Below are 16,637 nucleotides of genomic sequence, written 5' to 3' on the forward strand. Positions count from 1 at the left end.
TGGTCATTGCTAATGCTCTATTCACACACATTACCATTGCTGTACTCCCTGTTACTTGCTTTAATGGCGGATGAATGTCTACCTTTTGACTGCAGGAGAGTGACACGTTGAATGCAGCTCGAGGCCGTGGAGAAGCAGATTCATGACCTGGAGGTGAAGCAGGCCCAGCTGAGAGAGCGGAGATCTGCACTGGAATCATCCCGGGCTGATGCTCACAAATCTGTGTTAAGTATACAGCATGCTGTTAACAGTCCCACCACGTCTACTCCGTGTGTTTCTCTGCACAGGCCCAGTGCACCCAGGACGCGATCTCCCCAGATGTCCTTCACTCCAGAGCCTGGACACCATGGACCCTGGTTGCATCCACAGTGGAGGACGCGTGCCAGGCCCCGGGTGATGACTTCTCCCCCTCCGGTCTTTGAGATCTCCACCCGGAACCGCTTCGCTTCCCTCCGTGAGGCGGGACACGACGCTGTGATCATTGGAGACTCCATCGTCCGACAGGTCCGTGATACGTTAGCCGAAGGTAAAGCGCACACTCATTGTTTCTCTGGTGGTCGTGCTTCACGCCGGGGTTAACGACACCACGCTGCGGCGGACAAAGACCCTGAAGAGGGACTTCAGGAGCCAGATCGAGACGGTTCACAGCACGACGCCCGTGGTGACGATCATCGTGTCAGGATCACTGCCTAAAATAATTTGCAGATTTCCTCTCAGACTTTCTGGTTACAGTTGATAATGCGCTAATCATGGGAGATATTAATATTCACGTTGATAATACAAATGTTGCATTAGGACTTGCGTTTACTGACCTAATAAACTATTTTGAAGTCAAGCAAAATGTCACCGGGCCCACTCATCTGGCCAGAACTATTGTTCCAGCTACCAAAGACAAATTTGCAAATAACCTGCCTGATCGATCTCAACTGCTATTTGTACCTAAAAATACACATGAACTAGACGAAATTACTGACAACATGGGCACTATTTTCTCTAATACATTAGAAGCAGTTGCCCCCATTAAACTGAAAAAGGTTAGAGAAAAACGTACTGTGCCATGGTATAACAGTAATACTCACTTTCTAATGAAAGAAACTTGTAGTCTTTGAATGCAAATAGAGGAAATCTAACTTGGAAGTTTTAGAATTGCGTGGAAAAACTGTACATGCTACTATAGACAGGCTCTAAAAACTGCCAGGGCCGAGCATATCCACAAACTCCTTGAAAATGGCCAAAACAATCCAAGGTTTTTATTTAGCACTGTGGCTAAATTAACAAATTACCAGACGCCACCTGATTCAAATATTCCATCAACATTTAATAGTAATGACTTACTGATAAAATCGATAACATTAGAAATTCAATCGTGAATGTAGATTCTACAGCGTCTAACACTTCAGTTTCATCCATCGCACCCAAAGATAAACTGCAGTGCTTTACAACTGTAGGACAGGAGGAGCTAAATAAACTTATCACTGTATCTAAACCAGCATGTTTATTAGATGCTCAATATTATCTTGTCGTTATCTTCAGGTCACATACCAAAACCATTTAAGCTGGCGGTTATTAAGCCTCTTATTAAGAAACCAAAACTAGATCTTGGTGAACTGGCAAATTATAGCCCTATTTCACATCTTCATTTTATGTCTAAAATTTTTGAAAAAAAGTTGTCTGCTCAATTGAGCCCTTCCTGCAAAAAAAAAAAAGATCTGTATAAAGAATTTCAGTCAGGCTTCAGGCCCCACGATAGCACAGAAACTGCACTTGTTACAATTACAAATGACCTGCTCCTTGCGTCAGATCAAGGCTGCATCTAGTTCATAGTTTTACTTTATCTTAGTGCTGTGTTCGACACCATAGATCATGACCTACTCCTAGATCAATTACAAAACTATACAGGTATTCAAGGGCAGGCTGTAAGATGGTTTAGATCATACCTGTCTGATTGCTACCATTTTGTTTATTTAAATGGATTCATCTCATTTATCACCAGTAAAATATGGAGTGCCACAAGGATATGTCCTAGGTCCCCTTCTGTTTTCAATATACATGTTGCCCCTTGGTAATAATATTAGAAAATACAGGATTAGTTTCCACTGTTATGCTGATGATACTCCGCTATATATCTCAATGAGACTGGATGAAACTTCTAAATTATCTAAGCTAACAGAGTGTGCTAAAAATTATAATATTGGATGACCAATAATTTTCTCCTATTAAATTCAGATTAGACCGATATTAACTATTGGACCCCAAAAACAGTACACAGAATCCAGTAGACTACAGTTTGCAAACAGACTGATGTACTGTTACTTCCTCTACAGTCAAAAAATTTAATATTAGACAGCAACTTCTCTTTTGAAAACCATATTTCCCATATTACAAAAACTGCATTCTTCCATCTTAGAAATATTTCCAAGCTACAAAATATGTTACCTGTTTCTGATGCAGAAAAGCTAGTTCATGCATTCATGACCTCCAGACTGGACTACTGTTGTTTATTATTATTATTATTATTATTATTATTATTATTATTTTATTTCAAGCATACAATAAAAGTGTACAGTGTGTACAAAAGACATTCGAAAGAAAACTGATCAAACAATTAAAATTAACCGCTGCTTAAAGTAGTGGGATGAAGTTTAACCCTTGTTAATTCCCATCCTCTCTTTCAAACTCTTAATACATTAGTTTACTACTTTTGGTATTATCCACTTTTTTTCCAAAACCCTAAACAAGCACACATTTTCATACATTTATACAAAATATGTTAGCAGCAACATTTTCTAGTTTAACCAACTCATTTCCCTTCTTCTTTATAACATTCAAAAATAATTTCTTTAAATATTTTCCTGAATTGTTTTATAGAACTTTTTATTACCAACTTCATTGGTAATATGAAATTAAATTTTCCTCTCAACACATACCCTTCTTCTCTCAGAGTAAATAACTTTTGTACATTTTGAGGTAAATCATTACGTGTGTAAATCCACAATCTTTTAATTTTTGCTATTTGGACTCCATTAAAAAATATTGGTATGTTCCCTATAACCTGCCCCATGAATGATCCTTAAAAATGTCTTCTGTAGAATGACAAGTGGCTGAACTGTTGTTGTGTAATTGTTTCCCCACATTTCTACACAAGAAGTGAAATATGGCAAAACTAATGAACAATGGAGCATACGTAAAGACTTCTGATTTAAAACTTGCCTTGCCCTTCTAATTATTGTTATACTCCTTGAAACCTTACTCCAAACCTGACTAATGTGTGGTTTCCAATTCAATTTATTGTCAATTATGACTCCTAAATTTTTTATTTCAATAACCTTTTCAATGTTCACTCCATCCAGCTTTATTTCAATTTGCATTAACAAACATCATTAATTCTGTTTTCTTTAATATTCCAATTATAGCATCATTAAAGATTTCATTTGTTAGAACATTGTCAATTAGTGTGGCACTATGGGTCGTTATCCTTGTAGGTCTAGTGATTTTTAGCGTACAAATTGAAGCTGTAGATTGTGTTTAGGGGGTTGGGTATCGTTTGAATTTTATCAGTTCTGATTCTTTTCGATTCCTATTTTCGATTCCAATAAGATAAAAAAAAAATCTGTCTTTTTACAAAGCATTCTGTTGCAGCTGAATAAAATGAGGAGGAAAAATCAGCAGCCTACAAAACACTGCAAGAGGAATTTTGCCTGTGCTTAAAAAAAAAAGAAGAAGAAAATTTCATAGCAAAAACAACTAGGGCCTGGTTCCCCAAAACTTTCTTATCGCTAAGTAGTGCTTAACCTATTCCTTAACCTCTCTCTTAACCTTATGGCAAGATTCCCGAAATGTTCATACGCTAAGTATATCTTCTGTTAGTCACACTTTCGTAAGGTTGCTCTAGACCATTCGTAAGCTCTCTCTTAGCGTTGTTTGAGCTCAAGACGCTACTGTAAAGCAGTCTTTAGAAATCAGTGCAGTACAAGTCAAACTATGGTATGTTGACAATGTTGTGGCTCAACAATTATTATTATTTTATTTTTATTTATATATTTTATTAAGACTCCTAATAAATTATGTTTGCAATGGATACAGGCGTATTTCTGAAGTTGACTTTGTGGTATCAGAACTTATATGGTGGTAATTAGCCTAGGCTTTTTCGTAATGTAATTAAAGCGAATTGGCAATTTTTTTTGATAATTAAAATCTGGCAAAAAATTTGACTCTAAATGGCTAAGATCTATAAATGGGTAATCATGGTTGTGTCCAGTAAGCGACCAGCTATAGCAGAGCAACCCTATCTCACGGTGAATTCATACTAATTCACAAGATTTAACCAAGTGGCTAAATCGTACGAAATCATACGAGCTGGCTCGTTCGAAATCGTACGATTTTGTTCATCGAATTTAATACACCCCTGTGTAACAGCGAATTCGTGCTAAATCGCACGAATGTATTAAATCGTACTTTATCATACGATTTTGATCATCGCATTCAAGAAGCGTTACCCAGGTCTCGTTGTCACAACATCGCGTTATTTATCAACATGTTTACACACGCGGCACGCCACATCTCGGTGAGTAGGCTGTACCAGACGGTGTTTCGATATAAAGTTCATTATATGTGCTTTATTAATGCAAATGTTCTCTGAATTGTATTGGAGCTGGCTCGTGTGAAATCATACGATTGGTTCATCGCATTAACACATCCTGTTTATTCCACAGTACTTGCAGGTTTTGGAGGCACTGCCGATTTCTTTGTAGCAAGCACTACACTGGCGTGTTGTGGATCCAGGTGCCATGTGTGTGAGAGAAAGAGAGAAAATGTGTACAAGAGAGAGAGTGAGAGAGGGTGAGTATATGTGTGTGTGTATTGTGTAAGAGAGAGAGAGAGAGAGAGTGTGTGTGAGAACGAGAGAGTGTGTGTGAGAGCGAGAGAGAGTGTGTGTGTGTGTGTGTGAGAGAGAGAGAGAGTGTGTGTGTGAGAGTAAGAGAGCAAGTGATGGCTCTTAAAAGAGCCGTTGGTTTTAATGTAGAGCGTGTGTAGATGGAGTAAGAGATGTATGTGAAGAAACTGGAAGACAAAAAAAAAAAGTTCCAACTTTAGGATATTTTCTGAATCTTTATTTATTAAACATTTTGTGTGTATAACTATTTACAACAAATCCCGAGATCCCCCACAATCATAAGACTGTATATTAAAATAAATAAATAATATGGCAATAAAATAAAACTGATAAAAAAAAGCAAAGTAACGTTTGCTGTTACTGTAAGTAAGTTAACGTTACTACAAAATAGTACCACAGTAGAAGTAGGCTAACTGCGGTAAAAACATGGTAAAATTTGTGTACCAAACACAAATACCACAGTGGAAGTACAGTGGTAGTTACTACTTCCATTAATTCGAAAAAAATATTAATATAATAAAATGATCGAAGATCTGTCACGTTCAGTTAAAGCTGATGCTAGCAGTCACACGCTAATTGATAATGTGTTTGGTGGGTTTAACTTATTTTGAACCAAAATAATGTAATATTGATGACAATACAATTCAGAGAACATTCAGAAGCCGATCTGGATTAATAAAACACATATAATGAACTTTATTTCGAACAAAAAGACACCGCCTGGTATATACTCGCCGATATATGTGGCGTGCCGCGTGCGTATGCGTAAGCTGCTGATAAATAACGCAATGTTTGTGCGAACGAGAACTGGGTAACGCTTCTTGAATGCGATGAACAAAATCGTATGATATAGTACGATTTAAACAATTCGTATGATTTAGCATGAATTCGCTGATACACTGGGATGTGTTAATGCGATGAACCAATCGTACGATTTCGCACGAGCCAGCTCCAATACAATTCAGAGAACATTTAGAAGCCGATATGGATTAATAAAGCACATATAATGAACTTTATATCGAAACACCGTCTGGTACAGCCTACTCACCGAGATGTGGCGTGCCGTGTGCGTAAACATGTTGATAAATAACGCGATATTGTGACAACGAGAACTGGGTAACACTTCTTGAATGCGATGATCAAAATCGTATGATAAAGTACGATTAAATACATTCGTGCGATTTAGCACGAATTCGCTGTTACACAGGGGTGTATTAAATGTGATGAACAAAATCGTACGGTTTCGTACGAGCCAGCTCGTATGATTTCGTACAATTTAGCCACTTGGTTAAATCGTGCGAATTAGTACGAATTCACCGTGAGATAGGGTTGGGATCCAACGTGTCCTTTTGAATTGAATTGAACGTATTGAATCAAAGACGGAGCCGGACGTGGAAATTATTTTTTTATTAGGCAAAATGTCAAAAGGGCTTAAGTTTTGCCGGACATGGCTATATTAAAAAAAATCGCCTCCCAAGACAGCTCATTATGGAGCTGCTGGTCCTTCTCAGACCTGCGCTTTTTTGCTTTAAGCCCTGAAGGCCAACGCTACCTTTTTTTTTTTTTTTTTTTTTTTTTTTTTTTGCTGCAGAGAGATTCATCAAGGTCGAGACATGGTTGAGCAATCGATACCAACTAATTCAGCACCCTCACTTTGGACAGCGCTCTTGTAACATTGGACATAAGAGGCAGCATGTTAAGAAGCTTCCTAAGGGACACTTTGAGGATCACACTTAGGAACATAAACAACTTTGGTAAGATATCTTTCGAGGTCTTCTTAGCACGCTAAGAGTGAGCGTTATCGGGGAACCGGGCCCTGATTAATATACACTTCAAATATTAAAGTATTTAAGACAAGTAAACAATCTGTAATAAGATCGGAACAAACAAATCAATTAGCAATGTCATAAATACAACTAAACAAAATTTCAGGTACAGAAACTAGTTAAAAGTTTTAAAACCGTGCATAGTTTCTTTTTATGAATAAAATAAAGATTAATCAATTAAATATTATTAAATATATTCAGTCATGATTCGTGAATAATTTTCTTGTGTTCTTTGTTTAACATTAATGACAGGCAGCGCGTCTATTAGGCTATTGTCCCTTTAAGCCAAAATGCTGTACATGTGTTTTCTTTCTCATCAGTTTACTTTCACGTAAGACAAAAATGGCTGTGTTTATGATGATATACTGATGTAGTTTTCTGTATATAGGTCGACAAATCTAAAAGTCAGTTTTGGCTCAAAGGTCCGAGAACGGACACAAACTGGGAACCCGCAGTGCGACCGCCGACCGCTGCTCTCGGTGCACACACTTGTGCTTCGAATCATGTGCGCTGCACACGAACAGGGCGCAAATTCTTTCCGTTCCTGCACTTAATAGTTTTCGATCAAGTTGAAATGCGAATGCAGGAATCGTTAAGCAGAATCGAAATGCACGCGTCTTATTGAATACCTGGTTCTTGGAAATTTGGAACCGGTTCTAAAATGGAATCCAACAACTCCTCCTGCTTCATGTTTTCTGTCCATGTGTACAAAATCATATCCATCAAACTAAAAATGTTCTTTTTTTTTCCTTATGCATCCATGTTTCAGATAAAGCAATTATACTGAATGGTTGTGCCAAACTAGTTTGCATAGACTTGCATAGACTACTATTTATATGTATGACAGTCTACCATCTTTGTTGATTTGTGCATTTCATCTGTAGCCACAGTTTTGTTGTGGCCTTTACAGTTGGCAATCCATGTATGTCAGAAACAGTCGAGCAACGGATAAGGACAGCAGTTCGCGGGACTGCCCAGTTTCGGTCTGGTAAATAGTGAGGCATGGCCAAAGCCAGTGAAAGTACTTATTTAGCTGTTTTGGGAAGCCTTTTTCAGAAGAAACAGTTGAACAACAGTTAAGAACAGCAGCTTGTAAGTGTTTTGCCTCATTTTCTCAATAGACTATTGTGTGAATGTCATTGCTAGGAAAGTTTGGTTTAATTACGGTGTCTTACCCTGGTAAATAAATTTTGAAGTGGCCCTTGGTTTTGCATTTGCCTATAGCGGGACTGCCCAGTTTCTAGTAATGTGACATTTGAACCAAGGCTTCGGAGCTTGTGTCGAGAAAAAAGGGGCGTGCCAGATGAAGCCGCGATTTGAGGCTTGTGTTGTTAACATGGAAATCACGTGACTGATGACAAACGAGGCCTCGGTTTGTGTGAAGTGTCGTTTCCGGATAAAGGGGGTTCAAAACTCACGCCACCTTGTGGGTGTTGTCAGGAGTAGATGAATCAGTTGTAGTAGAGTCAGCGAGTCAGATTTAGAGTTAGATAGTTGTGTCGTCATCGTTATTGTGTCATATATGTGTTAGGGCTGTATATTATTAGATTATATCAGGTTATATTAGTTATAGTATATTGTTATTATTAAAGTCATTATATTATAGTATTTTTATATTAATTAGATTTTTTTGGATTGATTTGTTTTTGTTTTTTGGATTTGGACTGGACTGCTTTTTGATTTGGATTGTCTTTTTGGATTTGTTTGCTTTTTGTGACATCTTCCTTTTTCCTTGTAATGGAGCCAGCAAGAAAGAGGAATCCTCCTCTGTCTGGGAGTTTTTTTTAAATGGTTGGTCACAATAAGGTATGTGTATTATTATTATTATTATTATTATTGTTTTACTATCTTGAAATATAATACAGCCCTTATAGTGAGTATTATAATTAGATCATGTCTATTCATTTATGTTTCTAGGTGAAATGTTTGCTGTTCCTAAAGGAGCTGACATACAACAATAACACCTCCTCCATGCTCAGGCATTATCGAGCACTGCACGAGCATGCAGAGACTACTAACAATCTTTATCAATCAAATCAAATCAATATTTATCCGAATTGAATCTCACAAGATCAGAGGATCCACTAGTATATTGGGCTCAACATAAACATCTGCATCCTCATTTATACCAGCTGACACTGACGTTTTTATGTCCCCCCGTATCCTCTGTTCCATGCGAAAGGATCTTTTCGAAGGCTGGAGAGGTTCTGTCCAAAAGGAGGAATCGTCTAAGCCCGAACACAGAAAAAATTCTGTTCCTCAATAAAAAGAATGTGTGATCCTTCCTTCACCCACCCAGTGTTGCAGTTTGTTCCTTTAAATCCATAGTCCCATAAGCACAACACTGCACTAAAACTAGTAACAGTTTAATGCACAAAACACACCAGAAACAATTCTTAACCTTTCCCACCCCACACTTTTCTGTTGTAATTTGCGTTATTACACTCCCTCCACCATAAGAACTACACTCAACACAGTCTAACTTTTGTTGTTCCTACTGTCACTATCCAAACAATTTATGAATAATGAATGAACTGTGTGTGACAGTTGTCTCTGCACAAGTAAATTCAGACAGAAAGAGAAACATATTTTATTTGATACCCAGGCAATGGACAAATGTCTGCTCAGGTCATTGATTCAGTATTGTTATTGGTCTGCTATTTCTTTGCACAGTAGCTAGGTGTCAGTAGTGAGCAATAATGAATGAAGCTTCGAGTAATGAACCTTTTGGTGAAGCAATGGGCTGCGAGGTCTCAGTGGTTCAGGAAGCCTCATTTTGCCATCACTACCAGTTTCTGTCTGCTAAATAGTGAAGAGTGACCAGCTGACTTCAATCACAGGTAATCAGGCAAATATAAAAGCTGTAGTTTTCACTGCAGCAGCAGTCGTGTGAGGCCTCCTTGTGTGAAAAGTGTAAAGACCATCAACTTTACCTGTACGACTCCACCAAACAATAACACAGATAAGGCACTTGAGTATTGCTTTTCTCCCCTTTTTTATTCTTTGTATAGCTTGTTCTCAACTACTTATTTCGGTCACTAGTAGTCACTATGTGCTTTCAGATCTCTACTAACACTCGGAGAGCATGCAATGTATGTAGAAGGAAGGCCTATCCGACAAATCTACGGTCTGACCTCTACTACTACGCTCTCTGTTCCAGTTGGTCTCTGGAACTGCCAGTCTGCTGTAAACAAAGCAGACTTAATCTCTTCTATTGATGCTCATTCCGGTCTCAACCTCATGGCACTGACTGAGACTTGGATCAAACCTGAATACACTGCCACTCCCGCAGCCCTCTCCACTAATTTCACTTGTTCCCACACTCCTCGTCTGTCTGGGAGGGGTGGAGGTACTGGTCTCCTTATATCAAAAGAATGGAAACTTGATCATCAACCATCACCTACAGGGAACGGTTCATTTGAATCCCATGCCATTACTGTAACCCACCCTCGTTAAAATCCACTTTGTGGTCCTTTATCATCCCCCAGGTCAAAAACTTCTTGGAGGAGTTGGATGTGCTCCTATCAAACTTTCCTGAAGATGGTACTCCTCTGGTACTGCTTGGTGACTTCAACATTCACCTAGATAAAGCCCAGGCTACTGACTTCAAAGCTCTGCTCACCTCATTTGATCTCAAGCGAGTGTCTACTATAGCCACAGACTCACAAATCAGGCAACCAACTGGACCTCATCTACACATGCTATTGCTCCGTGGACACCTCTTCAGTTGCTGCACTACACACCTCAGACCACTTACTCATTACTGCTAACCTAGCACTTACTCCTGAAGTGGCACACACTCCAACACAGGTCACCTTTCAGTGGAACCTATGCTCACTCTCTCCATCTCGCCTATCTTCTGTGGTTCATCCTCACTTCCTTCACTTTCTCAGTTTTCAACTCTGGACACAAACAGTGCTACGGACACTCTTTGCTCCACTCTAACCTCTTGCTTGAACAACTTTTGCCCACTGTCGTCTAGACCAGCACGCACCACCACATCTGCCCCATGACTGTCTGATGTCCGTGAACATCGCTCTAAACTCAGGGCTGCTGAGAGGAAATGGCAGATATCAAGAAACTCTACTGACCTCAGTGTGTATCAGTCTCCACTCTCTTCCTTCTCTGCAAATGTCTTCAGTAATAAAACATCCTACTACCACAACAAAATTAACAACTATTGTGACACTTGGACATTCTTCAAAACATTTTCTCCTTAATCCACCTCCACCTCCTTCATCGACTATTACAGCTGACGACTTTGCAGTTTTCTTCACAAATAAGACAAAAACCATCAGTGACCAGTTCTCCACACCACAGACTGAGGATAACTTCACAATGATCATTGCACAATCTCCACCCTCAGAGATGGACGTTTCCAAACTTATCCTGTCCAATCATCCTACTACTTGCCCACTTAATCTGATCCCCACTCACCTCATTCAAGCGATAACTTCTTCAGTCATACCTATACTTATTCACATTATCAACTCCTCTCTTCAGTCTGGAAAATTTCCCTCACCATTTTAGCAGGTTCGGGTAAGCCCACTGCTGATGAAATCATCTCTAAATCCATCGCTTCTAGAAAACTACAGGGCCCGGTTCCCCAATAACGCTCACTCTTAGCGCGCTAAGAAGACCTCAGAAACATAAACAACCCTTGTAAGAGATATATCTTTTAAGTGTGTTCCCTAAAGTGTCCCTTAGGAAACTTCTTAGCACGCTGCCTTTTACGTCCGACGTTACAAGAGCGCTGTTTCAAGTGAAGGTGCTGAATTAGTTGGCATCGATTGCTCTGAAAGAGATTTTCCACTTCACGCAAAGGTGCAATACAGCATTAAGTAAGACAACACTTCTATGCAAATGAAACATTCCTCAAATTATTCCAGTAACACGTTTGGTTTCCAAGAATCCTTCCTCCTGGAGCCAACAACTGTCAATGATGGAGTTCCCCCACAATACATTACCAATATCATCTGCAGGCCTATCTCCGTTTAAGTGTAGGTTACAAGCCCCCTATTTTTCCCAGTCTGGAATCCGAAGTCGCGGTCCCCTCCTATCACGCCTTTTGTCCAGAGGTGTCACTGCACTTGGACTAGAGCCCACGATATTCTATTCCAAGTGGGGGCACGCACCAAGGCTAAAGCCGTTCCGTCTCTAATAAATTGGCTCCCAAATTTATTGGCCCGTTCACTCTCACCAAGATCATTTAGCCTGGTGGCAGTCCGCCTCAAACTTCCTCCAGCGTACAGGAGAATTAATCCCGCCTTTCATGTATCTAGAATAAAGCCTGTATTTCTTTCTCAGATTAATCTGCCTACCCCGATCCCCACTCCCCCGCTGCGACTCGTTGATGGGCAACCCACGTATTCGGTCAATCGTATTCTGGACTCTAGACAGAGGGGACGTGGATTTCAGTACTTGGTGGACTGGGAGGGTTATGGTCCGGTGAGAGAAGTTGGGTGCCTGCTAGAGACATCCTGGATCACTCTTATCGACGATTACAATCGACAGGTAAGGGAGCCTGGGGATGCCAGGGGGCGTCCTTAGGAGGAGGGGTACTGTCACGGTACATGAATGCACCGTCTCCTGCTCGTCTCATGTTACGTCATGTTGATTGTTTCATGTGGGTGTTACCGCTGATCATCTAAACAGCGGCAGCTCAGCTCATTCCACCAGCCTACTTAATGCCCTGTCTTTCGTCTCTTGTTTGTCAGATCGTTGTTTGAGTTCCTCCTTGCTTCTTGTCTGTGTTCCACCAGCTCTGCTTCATTGTGTCTTGTTCCTGTTTGGTCGCTATTGGATTACCAGTCATCACGCGGATTCCTCACCACCACCACCAGCACCCTCAATCACCTCCTCACCCGTCTGTCCTGCCATTGAGGTCCCTGCTTCACCCACCATCCAGTCTGACAATACTTCTCTTAATAAACATCAAGTACTTGCAACTGCTTCCTGTCCTTACTTCTGCCGTGACAACAGGGTTTACTTCACTCCAATGAAAAGGTTTTTTTTTTTTTTTTTTAAATATGAATTTGTCGTCATCTAAGTGCAATCGCTGTCACAAGGATCTTTAGGACCCCTCTCTCACCTTTTTGGACCTTCTTATTTGTTGGATATTGAGATGTGTTTCACTTGAACGCCTTTTTTTTTTTTTTTTTTTCATGAATTACTTTTGGGACCTCACCTTGTCCATGAAACAGATGTTTACTGTTAGCTGCTCTCAGAGCAGCAAAAAAAAAAATTGCTAGTCAACCATTGGAATCCTCCTTACACAATGGATGATGGGGCGGCAGTGGCTCAGTGGTTCATCTAGGTTGTCTACAAACCGGAAGGTTGGTGGTTCAATCCCCGGCTCCACCTGACCAAGTGTCGAGGTGTCCTTGAGCAAGACACCTAACCCCAGCTGCTCCCGACGAGCTGGATGGCGCCTTGTATGGCAGACACCGCCGTCGGTGTGTGAATGTGTGTGTGAATGGGTGAATGTGAGGCAAATTGTAAAGCGCTTTGGATGGCCATGTGGTCTGTTGAAAGCGCTATATAAATGCAGTCCATTTACCATTTACCATGGACAGACAAACCTTGATTCTGTATTTGTTGGACATTATCTCGATGGACCTTTCTTGTATACATGGATCTTATGTAAAAACTGTGCATTTATGGCTTTTAATGTTGTGCCATCTTTACTCAAGACTTTGTAAAAAGTATTTTATTGTTCTGTATTAATACTAATTTTAAAATTTTCAATAAACCGTTGTTAACAAAAATAACCATCATCAGGGCGTCTTTCTTCATGGACCAATCTGGTGCCTCCCTGCTGGTTTTAAAATCCCTCCAGCGTGCTCTGGAAGGGAGAGACATTTGTGTGCTCTGGGTATGTTGTTTTTGTCTGAGTTGTATTTGTTTGAGCTATGTGCTCTTGGTGACTTTTCTCTGTGTAAAATAACAATGCTACTACCATGTCATTATTTAAACAAGTTTATGGTTGCGGCATACATTGCTGTAGTGTGTCAGTATTAAATACACTAGGTGTGCGGTTTTCAATTCCAGTCCTCGCCTCCAAGCTCTCCACATGTTGTATGTCTCTCTGTTAACATATCTGATTCATATCTGATTGGGTGCGAGGACTGGAATTGAGAACCACTACACTAGGTGATGAGTGTGCCAGCCTCTGTATTTCTTTGGTTTTCTTATACTAAATAACTTAATTAAGTAGCTTAATTAGGGTGTTGAATACGCAGAAGATTTCAGTTCCTTTTTTGTGTTTTCTTTTCGTGTTAGTTGGCTTAGTCCGGGGTCCTCCTCCTCCAGCTAGGTTGGGGAGTTTGGTTTTACCCGGTAGTAGAAAACAAATTTAAGTGTTGTGCCCTATTCCCTAGATCCTTTTAAGGGTTGTAACACAGGGTTATGTTTGTAACAGAGATGTTCACTTGCTTAGATTGTATATTACAAAATTAATTAACCATGAAAAGAAAAACACAACATGTAAAGCTTTAACCATGTAGAAAAGCGAAAGGATGTGTCTAGACAGAAACTTGTGGATAATGGTGTTACGAACAGGTGATTTGGGCTATTCTGTTTCCATTTTGCACGACAAACAAAAACCACTTGAAGCAGAATATGCTAAAACTGGAAGTGTTTGGTGAACATGAGCTCATGCAGTCTGCTTCAACAGGCCGTTTTTGAGAGCCAAAGCGGTCACAAAATTAAAGTTACATTCAGTGTGTTTGGCTGTTTTCACCCTCATGGGTCAAAGTCAGTGACATTCACATGGGGGAAACAATATGAAAATGTCTTAGAGAATAGATGAAGTACCATTCCATATTGATTTGGGCTTAATGTAACATATTACACTGTCTGAACTGGGAGCTTAAAGTCATAAAACTGCTGCACAGAAGACTACTGATGCTTTTAAACTGATTACTACATAAAGCAAATCATTAAAAAAAACTTTTAAAATACTGTATATGTATGTGTGTGTGTTTGTGTAACAATCTTGTATTTAACCATCAGCAATGACATGTTTGCAACAATATGAAGTGTTATTTGATTCTATATAGTGTGCCATACATTCACCTGGAATGGCTTTGTGTTGGTATAGTCAAAGCCTCTGCAACTAATAACATGACACTCTGTCTAATAACTTTCTCTCTCTGTCATCTCTCATTAGTCCATCTTCATTCCAGGGAATGATCACATTCTCAGTTTTCTATTCATTTTCTGTCTAAGAGAAATGCATCTCTGGTGTTTGTAATCAATTCTGTGCTCCAGGCAGCTGAGTGTCATCTGACAGTAATCAAAATAAATAATAGCTTTTAACACATTTCAGGAGATGACACTTTTTCATATTCCTCATCCAGACAAGAGCAAAACATTAGCTGCCATGGTCACTAAATCTTGTTTGCTTAGGATCACTAGTTTGGTCTCTGTTAGCTGTATACTAGAAGCAATACAAAGGTAACATTGTGTGTGTGTGTGTGTGTGTGTGTGTGATATTATTTCTTGAGAATATGCTTCTTCAAATTTGTCATTGACTCGGTGCTGCCTGTGCAGAGTAAAAACATAGAAATTATACTTTTTAATGCAAATAAAGAATTAATTAAGGACTAAATCAATAATGTGATAAGTTACAGTAAAAAAAAAAAAAAAGCATTCCCCAAAATGGGGGAAAAATTCATACAGAATGTCATAGATACATGTGGGAGTTAGATTAACACTAGAGTGAAAAAAAAAAAAGTGAAGACATTCTTGCCTTTCCATAATCAGTGTTTCACTCATTTCCTGGGGTGATTGCATTGGCCTATTGTTACACTGATGCCCTGATCTCTAGAAATGCATGGCTTACTTCTCTGAAACAACAGACATGAAAATATGTACAATTTACAAAATCAACACTAGAAGTGTCAGAAAGCTTGAGCTGAACCCGTTGCAAAGTTTTCATAAATCTTTAATCATGATGCCATCACTTAATTGGATGGATCTTTGAATCCTTCCAATCTCTGAACTTAGATGAGCTTGTCCAGGTCACTGAAATGTAACATGTGCAGGCAGGGAGGCACTTAAATATATGCTACGCCACACCACCCAGCAGTGTTCAGGGCGCAGGTTCCACTCTCCCTCTAGCTGCTGTCACAGCACAGCACTCTGCTCAGTATTCCTCGTAAGTGAACCATTTATCAGTGTGATAGGGATATCAATGTATTAAACACATCTACAAAAGAGCTGCCAGCATATCTATCTCTGTCTCTATATCCGTTTATAAAACATCAACACAAACACTTGAGAGTTGTTCATCAGGTAAGTTTTTTGGAGATTGTGATTTTATGAAGCCTCCATCCCCTCAGATCGAATGTCACACAGAGGTTTCTGTCATCCCATTATGCTTCAGTGCAGGATGATAGTGCATGTGCCCTCAGTATATGTCTGTCATGTGACTGATCCAGACAGACTGAGCTGCTGTTCGCTGTCGTAGCTTCTGACACCTTCTCCGGCACACTGTCACTCCAATGTACACTGGAAGTTTAATCCATGAATCCCATTCTGACAGGGTCCTCAGGGCAGGAGTGTAAAGCTTCAGATTCCTCTAGGTGATTTGAGACATCAGCTATCTGAACCTTTGGCTATGTGGCAGCCTTTGCCTCCATGTTTCTTTTTAGTGACATTGTTCCCTGTTGCCATGTTCTTATGTTCATGAGAGCTCAAGATCATTTTCACTGGCAGTCTGCTGTTTGACAGACTGATAAAAAATATGACCCTGACATTCAGTGGCTTCCAATGCATCTTGGGAGTAAACGCATATAATTCTGTGCTTTAATATAAAGAGAAAACAGTCAATAGTTTCAATCCTCTTTTTAATTCATACAATCCTGTAATGATGATAATGAACTGTAGCCATGAGCTTGTGCAGGCTTGTTACC

At 39.7% G+C, this 16,637-nt stretch overlaps 1 protein-coding gene across 1 annotated transcript in view; it reads right to left on the reverse strand.

The window, feature by feature from the left end:
- LOC113066346 (cadherin-7) overlaps positions 1-16,637 on the reverse strand; it is an 88,972-nt gene that overhangs the window by 59,830 nt on the left and 12,505 nt on the right. The gene's annotated exons all lie outside the window — the stretch shown is intronic.

The sequence above is a fragment of the Carassius auratus genome, chromosome 49 (genome assembly GCF_003368295.1).
Source record: "Carassius auratus strain Wakin chromosome 49, ASM336829v1, whole genome shotgun sequence".
NCBI classification, from domain to species: Eukaryota; Metazoa; Chordata; class Actinopteri; order Cypriniformes; family Cyprinidae; genus Carassius; species Carassius auratus.